This window comes from Ranitomeya imitator, chromosome 6, assembly GCF_032444005.1.
Source record: "Ranitomeya imitator isolate aRanImi1 chromosome 6, aRanImi1.pri, whole genome shotgun sequence".
Taxonomy (NCBI): Eukaryota; Metazoa; Chordata; class Amphibia; order Anura; family Dendrobatidae; genus Ranitomeya; species Ranitomeya imitator.
This window is the reverse complement of record NC_091287.1, coordinates 541,037,231-541,047,799: the sequence shown is the minus strand read 5'-3', so window position 1 is coordinate 541,047,799 and position 10,569 is coordinate 541,037,231. Positions and strand designations below refer to the sequence as shown.

Below are 10,569 nucleotides of genomic sequence, written 5' to 3'. Positions count from 1 at the left end.
GAAACTGAGGCCCAAGAAGTGTCCAAAACCCCAAGCGATCACCTCTGTGCTGTCATTCACGGGGCCAGTGAGCTCCAACAAAATGGCGCCGCTACAAAAGACAACCCGGCAACAGCAGGTGCGCGCTCTAGTAACTGTTCCAGCCAATCAAAACCCGCGGCGTCTTGACGGCTGAAGAGACGCGGGCTGAGTTTGCGGCGCGGCGATTGGTCGGTGGAGTGAAGGTGGGCGGGGCTGGAAGCTGCAGGGAAGTATATTTTGCAGGGTTACAATGTAACCTCTCAGCTTCCGGTACTCGCGGGGTTCAGCTCAGCGGCGCCGGGTGGTGACAGGAGGGTGAACCGGGGGCCTCACAGCCGGGGCAGGTACGTGTGTGACGGGGAAGGCCCACGGTGTGTCCCCGAGCGGCGGGAGACGAGGGCGCCTCACTGCAGTGCTGGGTACTTACAGGCGCCCCCTGGTGACAGCCCCCGCGCACTGCGCCCCGCTCCAGGCCCATGTGACCTCCTGCAGCAGCAGAGATGCCCGGCAGCCGGGAAACTTCCTCCAACTCTGAAGGTCACAAACTTCCCCGGGCGGCGCCGGGTGTGAATGTGGGGAGACTGTGTGACTGCACAGGGTGAGCGCTGCTCCTTACTGCTGCCCCTCCTCTGTACAGGGGGTGTGTGTGTGTGTGTGTGTGTGTGTGTGTGTGTGTGTGTGTGTGTGTACTGAGGGGTGTCCGTGCTCGTAACTACACCGCCCCAGGGTGCTGGGTACAGGGGGAAGACTGCGGTCTACTGGAGACGGTAACTGAGCAACCGGGAGGCAGCAACATCCTCAAGGTCACAAGAAGCTGTTAGCTAGGTGTCCTTGTATTATACCCCAGAGCTGCACTCACTATTCTGCTGGTGCAGTCACTGTGTACATACATTACTGATCCTGAGTTATATCCTGTATTATACTCCAGAGCTGCACTCACTATTCTGCTGCTGCAGTCACTGTGTACATACATTACATTACTGATCCTGAGTTACATCCTGTATTATACCCCAGAGCTGCACTCACTATTCTGCTGGTGCAGTCACTGTGTACCTACATTACATTACTGATCCTGAGTTACATCCTGTATTATACCCCAGAGCTGCACTCACTATTCTGCTGGTGCAGTCACTGTGTACATACATTCATTACTGATCCTGAGTTACATCCTGTATTATACTCCAGAGCTGCACTCACTATTCTGCTGGTGCAGTCACTGTGTACATACATTACATTACTGATCCTGAGTTACATCCTGTATTATACCCCAGAGCTGCACTCACTATTCTGCTGGTGCAGTCACTGTGTACATACATTACTGATCCTGAGTTATATTCTGTATTATACCCCAGAGCTGCACTCACTATTCTGCTGGTGCAGTCACTGTGTACTTACATTACTGATCCTGAGTTACATCCAGTATTATACCCCAGAGCTGCACTCACTATTCTGCTGGTGCAGTCATTGTGTACATACATTACATTACTGATCCTGAGTTACATCCAGTATTATACCCCAGAGCTGCACTCACTATTCTGCTGGTGCAGTCATTGTGTACATACATTACATTACTGATCCTGAGTTACATCCTGTATTATACCCCAGAGCTGCACTCACTATTCTGCTGGTGCAGTCACTGTGTACTTACATTACTGATCCTGAGTTACATCCAGTATTATACACCAGAGCTGCACTCACTATTCTGCTGGTGCAGTCATTGTGTACATACATTACATTACTGATCCTGAGTTACATCCAGTATTATACCCCAGAGCTGCACTCACTATTCTGCTGGTGCAGTCATTGTGTACATACATTACATTACTGATCCTGAGTTACATCCTGTATTATACCCCAGAGCTGCACTCACTATTCTGCTGGTGCAGTCACTGTGTACATACATTACATTACTGATCCTGAGTTACATCCTGTATTATACCCCAGAGCTGCACTCACTATTCTGCTGGTGCAGTCACTGTGTACATACATTACATTACTGATCCTGAGTTACATCCTGTATTATACCCCAGAGCTGCACTCACTATTCTGCTGGTGCAGTCACTGTGTACATACATTACATTACTGATCCTGAGTTACATCCAGTATTATACCCCAGAGCTGCACTCACTATTCTGCTGGTGCAGTCACTGTGTACATACATTACATTACTGATCCTGAGTTACATCCAGTATTATACCCCAGAGCTGCACTCACTATTCTGCTGGTGCAGTCACTGTGTACATACATTACTGATCCTGAGTTACATCCTGTATTATACCCCAGAGCTGCACTCACTATTCTGCTGGTGCAGTCACTGTGTACATACATTACATTACTGATCCTGAGTTACATCCAGTATTATACCCCAGAGCTGCACTCACTATTCTGCTGGTGCAGTCACTGTGTACATACATTACTGATCCTGAGTTACATCCTGTATTATACTCCAGAGCTGCACTCACTATTCTGCTGGTGCAGTCACTGTGTACATACATTACTGATCCTGAGTTACATCCTGTATTATACTCCAGAGCTGCACTCACTATTCTGCTGGTGCAGTCACTGTGTACATACATTACATTACTGATCCTGAGTTACATCCTGTATTATTCTCCAGAGCTGCACTCACTATTCTGCTGGTGCAGTCACTCTGTACATACATTACATTACTGATCCTGAGTTACATCCTGTATTATACCCCAGAGCTGCACTCTCTATTCTGCTGGTGCAGTCACTGTGTACATACATTACATTACTGATCCTGAGTTACATCCTGTATTATACTCCAGAGCTGCACTCACTATTCTGCTGGTGCAGTCACTGTGTACATGCATTACATTACTGATCCTGAGTTACATCCTGTATTATACTCCAGAGCTGCACTCACTATTCTGCTGGTGCAGTCACTGTGTACATACATTACATTACTGATCCTGAGTTACATCCTGTATTATACCCCAGAGCTGCACTCACTATTCTGCTGGTGCAGTCACTGTGTACTTACATTACTGATCCTGAGTTACATCCAGTATTATACACCAGAGCTGCACTCACTATTCTGCTGGTGCAGTCATTGTGTACATACATTACATTACTGATCCTGAGTTACATCCAGTATTATACCCCAGAGCTGCACTCACTATTCTGCTGGTGCAGTCATTGTGTACATACATTACATTACTGATCCTGAGTTACATCCAGTATTATACCCCAGAGCTGCACTCACTATTCTGCTGGTGCAGTCATTGTGTACATACATTACATTACTGATCCTGAGTTACATCCTGTATTATACCCCAGAGCTGCACTCACTATTCTGCTGGTGCAGTCACTGTGTACATACATTACTGATCCTGAGTTACATCCTGTATTATACCCCAGAGCTGCACTCACTATTCTGCTGGTGCAGTCACTGTGTACATACATTACATTACTGATCCTGAGTTACATCCAGTATTATACCCCAGAGCTGCACTCACTATTCTGCTGGTGCAGTCACTGTGTACATACATTACTGATCCTGAGTTACATCCTGTATTATACTCCAGAGCTGCACTCACTATTCTGCTGGTGCAGTCACTGTGTACATACATTACTGATCCTGAGTTACATCCTGTATTATACTCCAGAGCTGCACTCACTATTCTGCTGGTGCAGTCACTGTGTACATACATTACATTACTGATCCTGAGTTACATCCTGTATTATTCTCCAGAGCTGCACTCACTATTCTGCTGGTGCAGTCACTGTGTACATACATTACATTACTGATCCTGAGTTATATCTTGTATTATACTCCAGAGCTGCACTCACTATTCTGCTGGTGCAGTCACTCTGTACATACATTACATTACTGATCCTGAGTTACATCCTGTATTATACCCCAGAGCTGCACTCTCTATTCTGCTGGTGCAGTCACTGTGTACATACATTACATTACTGATCCTGAGTTACATCCTGTATTATACTCCAGAGCTGCACTCACTATTCTGCTGGTGCAGTCACTGTGTACATGCATTACATTACTGATCCTGAGTTACATCCTGTATTATACTCCAGAGCTGCACTCACTATTCTGCTGGTGCAGTCACTGTGTACATACATTACTGACCCTGAGTTACATCCTGTATTATTCTCCAGAGCTGCACTCGCTAGAATTCAGCAATACTAATCTTTAAGACTTCAGCACAATGCTGCACCAAAACTTTGCATCTCTTGGCATTATCTAGCTCTCCCGCCCCACCTCCCCACTTATGAATACATGACATTATGCAACAAGTCGTATTCCGGTCCTGACTGTAGTAAGACTTTTATGGAGGCACAGAACTCTTCTCAGGTAAGAGGCATGCACCTTTTTAATAAGTCGGAACCTTCTGACTCTAAAGCGCCCTTCATGGAGACGGCTTGATATAGGCCTCGTTACTGCCTATAAATACCGCACCATTGTCTGATCCTGTTCTGTAGAAGCTGAAATGTAACTAAATATGCAAACTGTCACTTGGTGCCCCCTGGGTGTGGCCGAGAGGCTCCCTGCTCCTCCACCTCGCCTCCTTCACGTTTGTCTCCAGCTTCTGATATATCAATTTGTGCTTCCGAAATTGCGTCAGGCGCTCTATACAAAATGTACCAAATACGTGTGCTGCCGAGGGGTTTGGTGGCTGAGTTTTGATTGCACGTTAGACATATGGGCAAGGTCCACAATGTGCAGACATGAGATAAAAGATTCAAATGCATTGAATGTTCCTGGAGACACTGCTGGAAGCAGAGGTGACGAGACCAAAGTCGTAGGAACACTGGCTCCACCACCTGGATGTGTCACAGAAGTTTGGGATTTCTGTTCCAGACTGGAACTCTTCTGCCCTATGGATCCGTAGTATGTCTGGAGGGGGGGAGAATGAAGCAACTACTGTAAAAGAAACACGCCTACAGTGAAGCATGACGGTGGTGTTCCTTTGCTTCTTCTAACATTAGATACCTGTAGTTTGTGGAAGAAAAGATGGCTTTAATTGAGTATCAAGAAATCCCAAGACAAAATGTCATGACTCTGATGCTCGGGTGTCATTGGGACAGGGTAATGGTCCGCAGTATACCTGACAGTCCTGGAGACATTAGTTATAGTCCCCTATTGTACCCCATAGAAAATGTCTGGTGGGATGTGACTGTGATGGCTGCATCACACAAACTCGAGGACCTTGACGCTTGAGGGTATTGCCCTTGAGGACCAGGCTAAGATTTCTCAAATGCTGGCGTATGGTTTATGCATCACTTTGCTTTAAAACAAATTGCCGAGTTTCTACGTGTTGCTAATCTGAATTTTTAATGAAGGCTCAACAGTTTTGCCTGTAATCGTGCATTACTTATCCTGTATTATACTGCAGAGCTGCGCTCTGACTGCTGTTTATTTGGAACAGTAAATTCAGTCCGATATCCTCTTCTCTACAGCCTCTTATCGCAGCCATTTTTTGCACTGATGCATTGTAACAAATCGCCAGCAGTGACATCTATGCATCTTTTCAGCACATGTGTCTACTCGTCCGTAATGTGTGATGTTTGGGGGCAGATCACAGGCTGCAGCAGAGATCAGGACTGCTGCAAACCTAAAGTCTTGTGCACATGTTGCAGACTTGTAGATTTATTTATTTATTTTTTTTTTTATTTCCCACTGATTTGTCCACAAAGTGAAGTGTCTGACACCAGAATAGTGAGTATGAAACCTGAAGTCTCACGCACATCTTATTGAACTTGCTGATTTAAATCTGAAGCATGTCAAAAAATTTTTCTATGTTTTTGCTGCAGATTACACTCTATTTGAAGTGGGGTTTTCCTGCTAAGAGACAAGAGAATTCCTGCACCTAATACTGAACGTGTGTACATACCCCAACGCTCTATAAGAGGATCGTTCACCAGTTTGAGCGGGTTGAACTGGTTACGTCATTAAATAATGGCTGCCGTTCTGTCGTGGGGATTTATAAAGTAGTCATTACAAACACTTCCAAATCTCCTCTCCCAACAGTCAGTGTGTGTGTGTAGGGGGGGGGGAGGGTTTGAACTGATGGTGCTGAGATATTTGGAATTTTGCGCCTCCCTGTGCACGTGAGGCTGGGGCTACATGTGACGGTGGTCCTAGCCCCTCGGAGAAAAGATGCTTTCCCCCCATGGGAGTGTTATGTATGTCAGTTCCCCTGCTACTATTCCAAGGTCAGACCTTTCTTATTTGCAGAGGTCACGGTCTCTCTGCAGTTTGCCCGCCTGTCGTCCAGTACAGCCGTATAGCTTTAGTCTTCAGCGTGGCGTCGTCACAGCTTGCTGCTCTTCCTGAAGGACGTTCTTCAGTGTGTGGCTGTCTGCCAGGGGAAGAAAATGGGACTGGGTTGTGTGAGCGCAGTGCCCAGGTATGACGGCTCCTTATCTCGGTGCACTTCTGGAAATGGCTTGTGTGACTATCTCTACCCGATCACTGACTTCCAAACTAGTCGCCCTTTTTAAATCGACCATTTGTGTGCGGTGCCTCCATGTTACTACATAATACTCCCCTTGTGTGCAGGAATTTACCGGTGGAGCGTGTTTGCCGCTTGCTCATATGACTGACAGGAGCTGCAGGTCTGCCCTCGTTTCACCTCTACCTGACACGACGTGCGCACATACCCTCAGAGTTGCACAATCTAAGGATTTGCTGCCTCAAATATTAGGTGAAATGATGCCTACAAAAAAAACAAATGGCCTCTCGCCCTCCTATGAATTATAACTGGCATGCTTCACATTTGCAAGGAAACTATAAACGGCATGAGATCTCAGAAATCTCATTTTCTCTGCTGGGACAGCAAAAAAAAAGCTTTGGGGGGTGAGAATTCCCTGAACCGATCTGGTACTGCTCCTGTTCATTCTGTGCAGCTACCAATCTGCCTTGATGGAGCTCGCCAACGGCCCAAACTGAATCCATACAGGAGACTGTGGCACTTGCCACTGCCGTGTTTTATTGCTGTTCCATAACTGACAAAGTGGCTGACAGCCGTTTCGCAAGAGTAATGCTTCCTCTGAGGCTCGATGGCCTACATCACTACCCCATTGTATACAAAACCTTTATAAAAAACCATTAGTTTGTAGATACAGGGTGTAGAGATGTATGCTGTTAAATTAAGTCTCGGAGGAAGCCCGATTCGTGCGAAACGCCTGTCAGCCACATTGTCCATTATGGAACCGCAGTAAAGGAACCTTTAACCGTGCAGTAGTGTGACTTTCTCATTTTTCCAGCTGTTGTGTTTGTCCTCTCCGGCCCGGTGCCGTCGGCTGTGTGCAGCACACACTGGCTGTCATTCCTGCTACCTGCGCCGTCTGTTAATTAACCAGCTCTACAGTCGCTCCCGGCAGGTCAGCCGTCTCCATAGTAACACGTCTGTCATCCGTGAAGTCTTTACACGTGAGTAGTTGGCAGCCGTCTCTGTGACTTTTAATAAACCTTCCCAGATGCCTTATAATCTGAGATCTCATTCAGACGTCTTAAAGCAAAAGTGCGGGAGGAGGCAGAGTCTATAAAGTTTCCTCGGTTATTAACTTTTTCCATTGTGATGGAGCGGTGTGTATGTGGCAAAAGGATGGATCTGTTCCCACGGGGAGGGAGTCGACTATATTTTATGTTGGGGGTTCAGCCATCTTTATTATGGTCCTTATTGCATGCACTTTGCTTTCATCACATCTTGTCCTCATTAATGGATGTTTATAAGTAACTTATGGAATAATACAATCCTTTATGGTGTTTAGCAACTGCTTTAAGGCTGTTCCAGCCTTACACTGATGTCCAATGACCAGCACAACAACAGTGTCCACATAAAATGTATGCAAACCTCCAGCATGAACGCTCTGGTGAGATTGGGCAGTAATCTGAGGGAACCTACAGGCAAACAATTGACTTCAAATATTCCATAAATCATAGCCTGACCATGTAATGCTTAGACATACTGGATCCTGTTCACAGATTTCTAAAACTCTACAGCACACTTTCTAGCAGCAGAGGTTGGCACCCTAGACCTGCACAATGGTGCCCCCGCTCACCGTTGACTGTCCCTTCTGCCCCTCAGAAGCCCTACTGGAAGGGGATAGAAAAACGTTGGGGTAGGTATCGTATTGAAAAGATGAGGGACTGTACTGTCCCTACCTTACAGCGGAGGTTGAACATGCTGGCTCCTCCTCAGATGCTTAGTCCTCTCCAGTGGTGAGCAACGTTGTTGGGATAAGGCGTGATCAGGGTGCTAACCAAGTGTCTTTGGCGTGCTTGACAAAATACGCCGTTCGTCAGACAATCCCTGCATCTGTCAAACAACCGTGAGGACTTGACCATATTATTTAAGCACGTTGAAGACACTGTTAGCTCCTGAGCATGATGACACCTTATCCCAGCACTTTCTCTCATCACTAGTCCCTCTTCCTAGTCTAGATTTTAGAACTTCTGAAGAGGTCCCTATTGTTTATGAATTCCTTTAATTAGGTATAATAATGGGGCTCTTTCCCTTAAGCAAGACAGTGCCTTAAACTTGGCCTTGGTACAGTGGAGATGCCTGCAGGTCTTGCAAGAGCGTGGAGAACTTGTGGTCTGCAAAAAAAAAAAATCCTCAACTCAATCGTCGGGTTACTGCATTGTTCTGATTATATAGCGCCATCAGACTCTGCACTGCTTTACAGACATTGAATCCCAATGGGGTCATCAATAATCTTAAGTTCCCAATCACTATGTTTTTGAAGTGTGGGATGGAAACCCATGCAAACATGGGGAGAATGTACAAACTCAATGTGAGTTCAGGACCCCCAGTTCTATAAACCACTGAGCCACCCTACTACTCATACGGTCAGATTGCCTCCACTTCCCTGGAAACTTATGACTGAAGTATTTGACTGTGACCGATCCTTCCATTCATGTGTGTTTTCTTCTTTGCAGCTCGTGGATGATGGGTTCAGATGTCGGAGCCGGGTTCGTAGTCTGTCGCTGTAAACATCCCGACTGGAAGCTTTGAGAAAGAATGCGGCTTTCAATCAGATGTTTGCTGCCACCGGCTATAGAAATCTAAGTGATGGGTGGATGGATACCTTCTGAAAGTCTTCGAGGTGTCCACATTTGACTGACATGGCCACGTTCCGGCCGATTATCTGAATAGTCTCGAAAGTTTTCTGAAAAATATAAAATGATATATAATTCCCCTCCAAGTTTAGAAATTCTCCACGACTTGGCAGTTGTTGCATACAAGTTCTTGCAAGTATCAAAGTCGAATCTAAACCTTCTCCTAACCCCTATGATCTTATGCTCCAGCCATTTTTGGAGGTTTGCACCCCTCCTTTGTATAGAGGAGTCATGTTTCTTACAGGGTCATCTATTGACCTGTAGGACTGGCTACTTCTACGTTGTTCTTTGAGATCACTTCTTTCGTTCTGCAAAGCCTAATTTTTATACTTCTCCCATGGAGCATTGCCTGCAAGACTCAATACTCCGCTGGTTTCTTTAACGAGAACTAGAAGAAATGCTTGGTTGTCTACTAGAGAATGGAGAGACCATATTGAATTTGTGAGTTCTGTGTTTCTTCTGGTTCTCCTTCTCACCCCAGGTTGTAACCTCATGGACTCTGCCCTCTTCTGATGTCCACATTCTCTGGATATTCCCTTTTGATGTATGAGAAGTGACAATTCCCACCTCTTGGTAGATTGGGGGTTAGTAATCGCCCAGTGTCTTGCTGCAAAGAGACTAACAAGCGGCAACTTGGTTGTTTAGACATGAGACTTCTCACTTCCCTGCACACATTTACTTGACAAGTCCCTCAATTGTCTCCAAATCCCCTCATTTCCTCCCATGCAGCCTCCATGTGTTTCTTTTTTTTATATACTCCACCTACAACAAACGTGCTGGCACCCATCCTCCTGCAGATCTCGTCTTGTCCCGATGATCCAGATGCTTCTCGGAGTTAGTTCCTGTAAACATCCTACACTCAGCTCTGCTGGGATCCGGCTGGGCGGAGGATGCTTACCTGAGCTGATCTGTGACATCCAGCACCAGAGATCCGGGCGGCCGATGCCAGAATCCAGCTCGCTCTTCTGTTTCCTGGGAGATTCGTGCAAACACTTCATTGGCTTCTGTTACTGCTCATGACAAGTTTCTGCATGTTTAATAAAGTAATGTTCTGCTTTGTGGTTAACATGGTGCATTGGATTTAATTATGCAAGAATATAGGTCATATATAACAAATCAATCAGAATGTGGCAGGACTAACTGCAATACTACAGCTGTGCTATTGTACATAGGGGCAGTATTACAGTAGTTATTGTTACGATTCCACCGCTCAGTGTGTCTTAGGATGCAGTGATTGACCGCTAAGAGCCGTCCACGCTGAGTCTGGGAGGTGCTGAGCTGCCTTCAGATGTTCCCTTTTTCAGTGATTACTTGGTTATTTAACTGACTCTCTGATGTGCCTTGCTTCTCTTTATCAGCATTCTCATACTTTGTTGCTGGACCCTGGGTTTTCCTATTGACTACCCATTTATACACTGCTCAAAAAAATAAAGGGAACA

The 10,569-nt window shown here is 45.9% G+C and overlaps 1 long non-coding RNA gene across 1 annotated transcript; it reads left to right on the top strand.

Annotated features, from left to right (window-relative positions):
- The first annotated feature begins 272 nt into the window (after positions 1 to 272).
- On the top strand, positions 273 to 10,196 carry LOC138643145 (uncharacterized). The gene is made up of 2 exons (XR_011314136.1): positions 273 to 365; positions 8,951 to 10,196. It is a non-coding gene; the product is annotated as an uncharacterized lncRNA (long non-coding RNA).
- The last annotated feature ends 373 nt before the right edge of the window (positions 10,197 to 10,569 follow it).